The sequence below is a fragment of the Eucalyptus grandis genome, chromosome 11 (assembly GCF_016545825.1).
Source record: "Eucalyptus grandis isolate ANBG69807.140 chromosome 11, ASM1654582v1, whole genome shotgun sequence".
Taxonomy (NCBI): domain Eukaryota; kingdom Viridiplantae; phylum Streptophyta; class Magnoliopsida; order Myrtales; family Myrtaceae; genus Eucalyptus; species Eucalyptus grandis.
In genome coordinates this window covers 3,916,984-3,929,824 of record NC_052622.1, presented here as the reverse complement: position 1 = coordinate 3,929,824, position 12,841 = coordinate 3,916,984, and positions in this window count along the sequence as shown.

Here is a 12,841-nt window from a genome sequence, read left to right as displayed (position 1 = left end):
GAAATGAGAGGGAATGAAGGTGAGAAAGAGAGGGAGCTGGCGGTGGGGAGAGGAAAAGAGGAGAGAGTGTGGTGTCAAGTTCAATTAATGCCCATCAAATCTCGTGGGCTCATGTCAATCAAAGGTGGCTTATGAAAGAAGCAAAATCCTAGCATTAATGAGGGGATTACACACTTGAGTACATAGGTTTAGGTCTAGACTAGCTAGGTAGAATAGCTTGGCTTCAAACTCTTCTCCTTTGGCACCCACAAGCATGTGCCCCCCCTTCCTTTCCCTTTTGTCCTTAGTCCGATGGATGGCATTTCGATCACTTCACCAAGATTTCGCATTATTCATGCATTATTCACGTTCTTGGTTGCATTAAATGCTAAGATATTGCCGAAAGAGGGCTTGATGGGCTTGAAGAGCCTATAGGCCCCTCTTGGTTGCCCACCCCTTGGGCATGAGGGCCTTAGGCCACCCACTTGGGCTCAGGCCCATTGGGTCCCCGCTTGGGACCCGTTTCACTTTTCCGTACTTGTACATCATTGCCGATGAAAAATCGAGTTTTCACCCCCAAAATGGCCTTTTCCAACGCCCTCAAGATCTATCGATCCTCAAGACGATCTTGTCCAACGATTGCTTGTTGAAACAATTCCGTTATGAAAAATCGGGTTGGAACGAGGATGTCACAAATAACCTTCTAGTGGACCCCTTTAACTCATAAACACCATCTCCTTCTCACTTATGTGTCCAGCTCTCATGTTCCACGACTAGTCATGTTTTGACTAGAAGCCTAAGAGAATTTAGTAGATAAAGCAATCATTATTGTTCCCTCAAGAAAATAGGCAAAGATCAAAAGATCGCACTTCAAATTTACCCCAAACTATTTTTTTGACCATGTGCCAAAAGTTAGCACAAGGAATTTATGACAAATTTAAAAATTAATTTATTCCAAAAAAAACCCCAAATTGTTTTGCGACTAAAATACCATCCGAAAATGTGATAAAATCTCAAATTGATATACCGGTGTCCAAAATCGGTGTAAAATGGATAACTTAAGTGTCAATTCAGCCAAAATGTTTACATGCACAATTTCCAAAAGTTACGAAGTGATACTTGCAAAATCGGTGTAAAATGGATAACTTAAGTGCCAATTCGGCCAAAATGTTTACATGCACAATTTCCGCTAAGTAATTGCAAAATGGTGTCGTTTTGCACGGCGACGTGGCTAAACAAAGCAAAAACGACGTCGTTTTGGTGCTGACATGGTAAAAAATTAATATAAAAATTAATTGAATTAAATTTAAAACTAAATTTATTTAAAACCTTTAAAAATAAAATTACAAAATTAAAAAAAAAAAAACTAAAAAAAAAAAAGGGGAGGCGTCGAGGGCTGAACCCTCGCCGCCACCGCCGGGAAGGGTTGGCGACAAAGGGGAGGGTTAGGCGGGGTTGCCGGGCCCTCGCCGGGGGTCGGTGACCCCGACGATTGGCGGCGAGGGCTCACGAACCCTCGCCCCGCCCGGCCAAGCGAAGGCCACCGCCCTCGCTAGATCCGGGCAAGGGCCGTGACCCTCGCTCTAGATTCGGGCAAGTCCACTAGAGGTCACCTCGGCAAGCAACGGCCCTTGCCCGGTCGGGCGAGGCTGCGACCTTGCCCTAGATCGGGCGAGTGCTCACAAGCCCTTGCCGCCGATAGGCCGGGGTTGCCAGCCCCACAGTCGGGGCCGACAACCCCGGCCACCCTCCCCCTTCATCACTTGCCCTTCCCGGCGGCGGCAACGGCGAGGGCTTAGCCTCGCCACCTCCCCTTTTTTATATTATTTTTATTTTTTTTTTAAATTTTTAAATTTTAAAAATGTTTTAAATAAATTTAGTCTTAAATTTCATTTAATTAATTGAATTAAATTTATATTAATTTTTTACCACGTCAGCACAAAAACAACGCTGTTTTGCACTTGCTTCGTTAGAAAATTGGCATGTCAGCATTTTGGCCAGATTGGCATTTAAATGATTCATTTTGCTCCGATTTTGGCACTTAAGTGTCATTTTCATAACTTTTGACACTTAAATATCCATTTGTGCCAACTTTTGGTACTATAGGGTCCGGGTTTCAAGAAAATACAACTTATTGTCTATCATCCCCCAAATCATAGTAAGCACATCTCAAGAGACTTTTAAAACTCCACTTTCATTAGATATTTGGTATCTAAATTCGTCAAGAATACTCAGTGATAAGGTTTTTTCTCATCTTTTGTGTATGCTATATGTCAATCGATGTTGCATTTTAATATGAACTTTCCATTATTACTACTTCACAAGTAGCACCATTCCCATAAGCCCCTTACCACCCCTTGTGTACCGATAGGTATTAAACCATTGTCTATAAGTCATATGATAAGCCATCCAGATTCAAGCATCCAATCATCACTTGATGTACTTGTGGTAATTGCTAACATATCATCAACATTACTGGAATTGTAATATGCTATAGTAACTACATTATCATTGCCCGTAAACTCCACCTTAACTTATTTACTCTTGTACTTTGGACAATCTCTCCTATAGTGTCCTATCTTATCGCAGTGATGACATTTTACCTAGGATAACCAAATCTCTCTAGATCCATCTTTATCCCGATAACCAAATTCTGCGGCATATCCCGCACAACAATATCCTCTCATAATTTCTTTTGCCACTCCTTAAGTGGGCTGTTACCTTTTCCAAGGTAATCAAGTGTGCCCTTGCATAAAGTGCTGAAACAAATCTCATAAAGATGCCAATAGCATTATATCTTGTTTTTCATTAGGCAATGCCTCATTGATGTTCTTTAAGTCCATCATGAGTTTGTTAAACTCATCTAAATGACCTTTGATGAATGTAACCATTTGGGATTGGTATGCATTTGGTTTAGCAGTCCCAAAGGGCTTTCGGCATCTAAAACTCCTTAAGGAAATATTTGGGTGTTTGGCAAGCATTTTGAAGTAGCTTTAAGTTAAATGCTGACCTTGGGAATGGTGAAAGAACAAAGCAAATAGGGACTAGTTTTCGAAGTCACATTTGCGGAATCCTAAAACTAGGATTAAAGTATTTTTTTCCCAAAACTACCCTCACCAATTCTTTAGTTTTCCAATTTTTCCCCTCCTTATTATTGTACATTTCTTTGCACAAGGCAGTTGGTGAAGGTTGATGAGGCCAAATTTGGCTAGAGAAAGGCCAACAAGAGGTCTTCAAGGGGCTAGCGAGGTCGCACATCCCAAGCGAGGGTCATTTGAGGTTGCAAGACCTAGGTTGAAGGTTCGAGGTTTTTTTGATAAAAAAAAAAAAAAATTGAGCCAAAACCCCTTGCAAAAGTTGAACCAAAGTCGTTTTACAAAGAATTTTCACCAAACGCAATCTACATTTCTCCAAAGGGTTTTAGCTTTCAACATCTACATTACACCCAAAATCCATTTCCAAAGTTGAACCAAATCCACCCTAAACCGTCTTTTCTAGCATATGCAATCAATTGTTCAAATCCTTCATCAAATAAAATGCTTGAAGCTTTGCCATAATAATGTAACATCCTTCTTTTCAGCCACTTCAATAATACCTCATTTGATGCCTTCGCCAAATCTAAAGTTGTTATTAGGGTACACTTCTTTATGTTCCACAACCCAAAGTTGTTCCTCACATTGATTTATGAATCTCTACTTTCACTCTAGACATAATTGCAATAACAAAATTTTCATGCAATGATCAAACAAGCAAAAGCCCCAAATTAACTCCAGAAACTCTAGTCTAAGCTCTTATACCAATTGTTATGAAAACATCGTAAAAGCTAATGAATCTTGCAATTAAAGTTGAAGGAGAGAATGAAATTACCAAAGAAATCAACTAGGAATGATAACAAAAATCTAAGATTTACATGGTTCAGTCAGAGTATAGGTAACTACTCTACGAGGAGAGCCAGATGCAAGTAATCTATACTGCAAATTCGAAGATTAGAGAATTTACAATCGCTAAATCCCTCTAGATTACACTCAAAGCAAACCCACAAATATTATATCGCAATACCTTATAGAGAACTCACCCAGAATACTCATAGAGAAAATATGATATTCTTCTTGTTTGCTCTACTATTTCGGATATTAGAATAGAAAACCCCTTTGAGGAAACCAACTCAAAGTAGGAAATTTACCTAAACTCGAGACATATTTTCAATACCAAATGGAAAAAATGAATGGTTTGCTTCACCATAGGTAACTAATGGTGGAGCAAGATTTTTGTTTTTCAAAAAGATGTTTGCAATATCCAAACTTTTCGACTATACTAACATGAGCTCCATGTTTTACATACTGAAAATTACACCAAGCACCAAATATAAGAGTGACGACAGCAGCCACTAGCCCTCATGTGTCAGTTAGTGTTTACAATTTTGAACCAATATTTGTTCAACCACAAACGCTAGAAACCCATTATTTAAATGGAAACACTTTCTCCCATATGTGGATATTCCCTGAATATGTGGGGAATAATCTTGAGAACCCTAATTTTAAGTTGCATGGAGAGCGAGATTATAGGCAAAAACTCCAAGACTACGTAGCTGAGGTGATTTCATGGCTCTTTACGACTACCTAGCTAACATTATTATGAAGAATTTCAGACTAGTAAAAAATGATTCCGTGATAATTATGATAATTAGTATCCTATGTTTATTCTAGACTCTATTTAGGGCGCAAATTATAGTCATTTTGTTTCTCTATATTCTTATTTTTCTATTTTCAAGAACAGGCTTGGAACATAATTTTTTTTTTTGGTAAAAGGAAATAATATAAAGAGGAAATGTCAAAAGTACCAAAAAAAAAAACACGGCACCAAAAACTTACACTCAAGATGAATAAACATAATGAGTGGAAGTATGCCATGACATAAAAAACACAAGGCCATGCCTATAAGAAGGCAAGTAAACTAGAAAGGCACGGCATGAACAACCGGCAAAGAAACAAACACCTTAGCGCAGGAGGAGAGACATGAGCTCTAGAGCACTAGAGCACTAGAGCACTAGCATTTCCTTGAAGTGTCAATTGAAACCAGGGTCGATTACGGGTCTCCCGAGAAGATAATGGGATCAATGCCCCAACTCCTTTGCAACCTTCTATTTCTAAAGTTATTCTCAACATTTCTGAAGGTGCTAGCTCTATCCCTAACCACCTTAAGAAGATGGTTCTTCATAGCCGGGACGGTAATGGGTTGTTCTCTGAATAGGATGCTATTCCTATATTTTCAAATAATGTGACAAAGAGCCCCAAGGGAAAAGCGAGCAATGCATTTAGAGAAGTCCTTACCCTTCAAGAAAGAGGTGGCCCACCAGAGATTCTCTCCCCAAGACCTATTCCGCCAAGGTAGATTGCATCTCGCCGCTCAAAAGAAAACAACACCAGCCGTGACAGAGCAATCAAAACATAAATGAGAAGTAGAAATTTTCTACTTTTATATTTTTAGAATAGAAACAGAAATAAAAACTCTTTTTATCACTTGCCCTCATCGTCTACCACCGTCCGCCACTGTCTACCGCTTGCCATTGATTGGGAGGGAGATATTTAAGAAAGCCTATCAAACAAATTTTTTGTTCTGGGAACAAAAATTTTGCGTCATTATTAAACGTTCATATTTGTTCAGAAACTTGTTTAGAAAATAAAAATAGAAAAATTCATTCCAAATCAGAAATTGTTCTCTAAAATAGAATGATTATCATTCACCCTTTTAGTTCCTTGGCAGACAAGGTCTTCTAGTTCTCACAGACAAAGGCCTTGAAATCGAAGAAGTCTTACCAATTCAAGACTCGATGATTGATACAGCAATTATACTATTCTGGTTGAGAACACGTGCAAGAAAAAAGAACGCCATTTTTCTCGGTGACAATGACAATGGAGAAAGTCCTTGCCGTCCGACCAATCAAATGGCCCCAAAATCTTGTCATGTGGCTCTTATCTTCAACCAAATTCTCGGATGGAACTGAACAAGATTTGGGGAATGCATGCGAAGGTCAAAAGGCTTTATTATTGATGCGATGATGTATCGAATGACCTTTCTAAAGTAATTTGTATATATAGTTAGGTTGTTTGTGGTTAAGATGAAATCTCTCTTTATTTTTCAGTGCCGGCCATCTATCTAAACCATCATGTTAGTGATCTATATTTACAAATCGTCAAAAATTTAAAGACTAAATTGACAAAAAAAATTCTTGAAAAATCGGCAGAATTAAATAGTTTAGTATTGAATTGGCAAATCGTCAAAAGATTTAGGATTAAATTGACCAAATTGAAAAAATTAGGATTGAATTAGCACAAACACAATAAGATTTTTTAAATAATTTTATCGATTGTTAATTGACAGTCAACCTTCTTGTTTCTTGTCCTTTTTTATTCCCTTTGCCATGAACATTTTTAGTCGATCATCATCAAATGTACTTATCAATAAGCCCACGGGAAATGTCAATGTTAATTTTAAGGGACCTCCATCTTACCCAACACAAATATACAAATCATTGTCATATTCAATGTTGACACCTAAATTTTGGCGATTTAGTCATTTATTGCATAGAAAATTAGGGATTAAATTTTAACTCCTAAAAAAAAGCCTAGAATTAAATTGGGCGTAACATATAGTTTTAGGAGTATTTATTATATTATCACATTTGCATTAGACTGGTGATGGATGGGTTTAAATGGATGGTTATGAGCTTTAATTTGATGAGTTTGACTAAGTCCATGGTGAGAGAATGTGGCCAAGCTCATTATTCTTTAAACGGTCGATTTTAATGCCAAGGTGGAAAATCACTAATTAAGCTCGATCTTAGGAAATGTTGAGGCAAATTGGGATAGCGATATCAAGAGATCTTTTGGTCAAATTGAGTGCTTAAAAAGAGCCTATGAGCCATGGTTGATTATGTTAATCGTGAAAGAAAAGAAAGGAAATAGAAAGGAACGGCAAAAAGAATATTTTTTGTTACTCTAGTGAATATAAACATGTAGATAAAGATATCGAAGAGAGGGCATGAAAAGATCAGCATTATTCATGGATGGAAAGGAATCTTTAAAAGAGATTTTGCTGCATGTGAGAGGGGCCATACATTGTTTTAACGGGAAAATTACCAAAAAAATCATAAATCTATTGTAATTGTTCCAATTGAGTTATAAACTTATTTTTTTAGCCAATTGAGTCCTAAATCTTTTAGAATTGTGCTAGTTTAGTTTTTCGGCCAAAATTGGTCGGCTAGTGTCGATGTGGCCGCCAACCAATGCCAACGGCAATTTTTTAATTTTTTTTAAATTTTTAATCTTTTTTGCTTTTTATCTCTTTTTTTTTCCTCCCTCCTCCTTCCTCTTCCCTCATTCTTCCTTTGAATTTGGTGATCGACCAGAGGGGAAGGCCGGCCGGTTGCTGGACTGAGGCAATCGAGTGACATCGCTTTGCCGTCATTGGGTGAGGGCGAGCTTGATTGGCTGTTGTTTGTGAAGTGAGCCCTCATCGGTCCGGCGAGGGCTCGTCTCATCGGTGGTTGGGCAAGTGCCAAAGGAAGAAGGAGGGAGGAGGAAGGAGGACTGGAGGAGGGAGGAGAAAAACAAGAGAGAGAAGAAAAGGAAAAAAGATAAAAAATAATTTCAAAAATATTAAAAAATTTCTTCTTGGCGCCGACCGGTGGCTATGCCAATTTTGGTCGGAATGACTAGATTAGCACAATTGCAAAAGGTTTAAGACTTAATAATCATTCTATTTTTATTCCAATTATTTATATTCCAAACTTATTTCTAAAATAAAAATTCGTTTCGTAAAATAATTTCATTTTTCTATTTTTAGAATAAATTTTTATTCTAGAAATAGGTCTAGAACATAAATGAGAAGTAATTTTTTTTACTTACATATTTCTATAATATAAATGAGAAATAAAAACTCTTCTCATTGCTCATCCTTGCTACTAGTTGGTCGTCCACTTGCCACCGCCCGTCGTAGCTGCCCATCGTTCGCCGCCGTCGCTAGTTGGCACCGCTAGTCGCCATCATCGGCTGGCTCCCGGCATTCTTTGCCATTCGAAAGGAAGAAATTTTATGTCGTTATTAAATGAATTTTTATTTTGGAAACATAAACTTGTATCATTATCAAACACATATTTTTGCTTAGAAACTCATTCAAAAATAAAAATAGATTTTTCTATTTCTATTCTAAAAATTAATTTTTGATTAGAATGATTATTATTCGTGCTCGAATTAGCAATGTGAACTTCATGGCTCGCACTTTATGATCCATTGATGATTTCATTCCGATCACTATTATTGCTCCCTCATCATAAGATAAAAAATATCCTAGAAAAAGGAAAAATAATTAAAAAAGGAAAGATAATGATGTGAAAGTCCAATGAAAAATCTCAAATATTATATATATATATATAAATTTTTATTTTTTTTACTTTGAAATTCCATATCAAATAAATAGTACGTGATAGGGATTAAATAAATTTCTACAAATCATTAGTGTACGCTGACAAACGACATTATGCAAAAGATCAAGATTTTTCTGAGAGAGTTTAGATAGAGATCGGTTTTAGGAGAACTCTTAAGTAATTATATGCGAAAAAGGTAACTTTGAATTTAGTGGCTTTTGAAGTGATATGGATAAACCATGATTTGAAAACTGAACCTTTTACTGTAAGGTGTCCTTAGAAAGTAATTCAAGACAGTTCTTAACACGATCCTTATGCTAGTGCGCGCCAACAAATAAAAAAGAGAAACTTGACAGCAGATTCCATCCTACTATCGACAGCATAGATAACGGTATCGGTATCAATAATGGAGGAGGCCGTCCAGTCACTCCAGTGTAAAATGTTACTAAAGAATTATTAGGGTTAAAGATTTGCTTTTTGAAAATGGGTTTATCTCAAGGGAAAAAAAGAAGAAAATTCCCTGACTTTTCTTAACTTAAAATCAACTACACTAACTATTTATGAAAATAAACAGAGTGAGTAATCCCATTCTCAGATACCTCGACATCACGCGCCTTTAACCTCCAAATTGATAAAATTATGCACCGGCATCAGGGGTTAGGTAAATTGAGAATCAAAGTTAGGACCGCCAATCATAAAGTTGTTTGCACCTCACAAAACATGGGATCAAAATTATCTTGCACTTGTGTGCCCTCCCTTGAATTTACTAAATTTTACTAATACATTCTCAATTTGCTGCGGTGTGAAATTGCATTACGCACACTCTTCGTCTTCTAAATTTTTACTAATTGTGCAATTTGGACCTCAGAGTTTATGTTTTTGGATGGTTACCGCTACCGTCAAAATGATGATGTGGCACACCACGGGTATCTTGCCTTGACGGGGCGCTAAAAAACCTCTTGAGGGTCACCTAACTCTCATGAGCATAAGGTTAGGACCTCTTACCCTTCACGGAGGCAACAGCAAGTGTCGCGCGCTCACGCTAGAGCCTCATACCCTCTCCAAGAGTCAAGTGGCCCTCGCCATGGTCACAAGGGAAGAAGAACGCCCCCTCATCAAGCTGGTGGATATGTAAGTGCTAAGTCAAGACACCACATGAGCAATTTGACGGTGTTAGTAACGATTGTTGGAGAAATCTTCCTGGAGTATTTTGAAGCTGACAAAACGTTTCCATCAGTCTAGTCTGAAGATTTGTGGACTCTGCTATTTAAAGTCTGAAGACCTCCGGACTGCTAGACTCAAGACTCAAAGTCTATTCTCATTGACAGTTTCTAATCCGTCGAAGAAAGGCTATCCAGGACTGGATGTTTCGTTAAGGATTTGACCTTATTGACTGGAGAAGATCTCTTGGCTGGATATGACATAATGGAATCCTTTATTGATTCAAAGATTGAGGATCCGATGATTGGCGAAGTATACTTGGAAGGTTCTACTTATAGAAACCGAGATCTTGATTGTATGGGCGAGCAGGATTGATGGGCTATCGACATGTTCCTTAAATAGCTCGAATGATCTTCCTAATTGATTCTGTCCAACGGAAAGATTGGAAGAATTCCTTTGGTAAATGCCAATGGGTATGATGGCATAAAGGAGTATATAAGAAAGACGTTCCAGTTGTTTGAGTGTGTGCGCAATAGAAGAATTCCAAAGTCTGAAGCTCTTTGTTCTTAGTCAATTCATTTTCTGAGCGAAATCTTGTACGCAAAAGAGAGTCCATATTCTTGAGAAACCTTGAGGAAGTGTGGTAGAGTATCTACACTATGGAATCAAGGAGAACCTTACTGTAACAACTCTTTTGTTCATAGTGAAATCCAGCCGGTGGGTTGTCAGTGCGGAAGAGTGGACGTAGGCTTGGAATAAGCCGAACCACTATAATTTCTGTGTTCATTTTCTCTTCCCTACTCTCTACTTTACTTTGATCATAATTCACTTTGTTAACGAAAATAGAACTTGCTTTCTATTGTCTGTTTTAGTATTGCTCTCTTATTTCGAGAAAATATTTTTACACCTATTTACCCCCCTCTAGGTGCTTATACTAGCTATCTCAATGATGACACATAGAAAGACCAAGTGTACAAATTCAAAGAGGGATAGATGATTTGGTTGCATGGAAATAGATCTAAGGATCAAACTATACAAATGCTAAAACTTAGATTTGATGTAGGAAAGTTGTGGATCTGTCCGCCCATGCAATACAAGTGGCCGTAACCGCAGGACAAGACAAGTTTTGACCTCTGAACTAGTGAGGGAGGGAGGGAGATGAAACGAGGAAGCTAGCCTCTGTTCTCAGAGAAGTAGAGAAGTTCCAAGACTTGCAGAGCACCTAATGCCATAAGTTGTGTACGGTGCTCACTTTGGTGCCAAAAGTTTCCTTCGGATAACTTAAGTACCAAATCGGAGGAAAAACGATCACTTTGGTGCCACCGGTGAAAGATTCCAGCCAAAATGATTATGTGGCTTTTTAAAAAAAAAAAAAATCGACAATGCCTTAAACAATGTCGTTTTCGGTCCTCCTTAAGAAAACGGCGTCATTTTGCTATTCTTCATGGATGGCCTCACAAAAATGACGTCGTTTAACTCATTTGGGGATTTTTTTTTTATTTGGGGATTAAAATTAGGGTTTTGTCACTCGCCTCCGTCGTTGCTGGGTTGCCGTCGCTCGCTCAGCCACTATTGCTCGACGCTATTTGGATGTCCTCGATGGCACACGGAGGAGCACCAGCCTCAGTCGCCGAAGCCAAGGTACTGAAAGACGTAGGCCAGGTAGTCGTCGAGGAGATCAAAGATGGAGAGGGAGACATCAATGGCGGCGCACTCATCGGTGGCCTCCCCGAGCATTGGCTAGATCACGGCCTTCGACTTGGCTGCCGAGTGGCTGTTGTCGGGATTGGGGTCGGGGTCGGAGCCACAGCCGCCGAGTGGCCATCGTCGGGGTCAAGGTTGGAGCCACGGCCACCGAGTGGCCATCGTCATGGTCGGGGTCAAGGTCGGGGTCGGGGTCAGAGCTGCGGCCGCTGAGTGGCCATTGTCGGGGTTGGGGTCGGAGCCGCGACCGCCGAGCACGGGGGCTGTCGAGGACGGCGAACGGCATCGTTTTGGTGTTTGGGTTTTGAATTGGGGGAGACACCAAATGACATCGTTTTGGTGTTAGGATGCTGACTATACTCTCCGGTGAGCCACATCAGCTTCAAAAATTAATAAAAAATGTGCCACGTCGAATTTCCGGCCAATCGGATCGGAGTTGGCACCAAAGTGAGCATTTTTCAAACTTTTTGGCACTTAAGTGATCAACAGAAACTTTTGGCATCAAAATGAGCGCCGTACACAACTTATGGTATTGATAATGTACTTATCCTATTATTATTACATTAGTTTCTTCCTTTGAGACAGATAGGTTCTATTGACCTTTAATCTGGTGATTTACTGATGCTTGTTGTTCGCTATTGACATCAAATACTATGATAGTGTCCATTCAAGTATACATTAGCAAAAAATCCCTCTCCCGAAATGCAAAGAATATCCCTCTCGACATGCGGAGTTTCGTTTGCCCATGGCTACTTAAGCTTTTTAAAACCCTAATCCCCAAATTACATTATCACTTTTCTCCGACCCTTCTCACTTTCATCACATCCACTCCCATGGCGGTCCTCCTCTATTTTTCATCCAAATTACTGGTTTCATGACTGCTGCGATTCCTTCCAAACTTGATGGTGGGTTGGAATTTGAAGCTGATGTTCTCCTTCGCCTCCCCATCTTCAATCCCACTTGGTTTGTTTTACTGTATAATCATAATCCCATGTTCTCTTATAAAATCCTAAGTAGTTTTCGGTAGAAATTCTTTTTGCATGTGGGGCTTTTGTATATCGATGAATTTAGCAGATTGTATATCTTTAGCTTCGACCCAAATTCCGCTTGTCCCTATTCTCTTTAAATGCTATCCTGGCTGAGTAATGGACTCAGTAGAACATAGTGATTTTGCTCGCCTAGCTGCTCTCTGCTCAAGATTGGGTAGACTTACAACAGAAAAGGAAATAGACTTCTGGGATGAAGAATCCTCACTTGCAAAATTAGAGGAATGTGGCTTAATTTTGTTGTGCAGAATTCTATCAAATCCAACTGTAAATTTCCTGGTGTTCCATAGTACAATTAAGAAAGCATGGAAAACTGAACGGGTTGACATTTCACAACATGAAGATGGCTTTTATATAGCTAAATTCCATTCTAATGCCGATAAATAGTGTGTTCTTGCTGGAGGTCCCTGGCTCTTTTCGGGTCATCTAGTACTAGTAAAGCCATGGCAGTCTAATACTCCACTGCATTGTTATGATTTTTCAAGCTGTGCTTTCTGGGTACAAATCTTTGGTCTGCCTTTGGAAT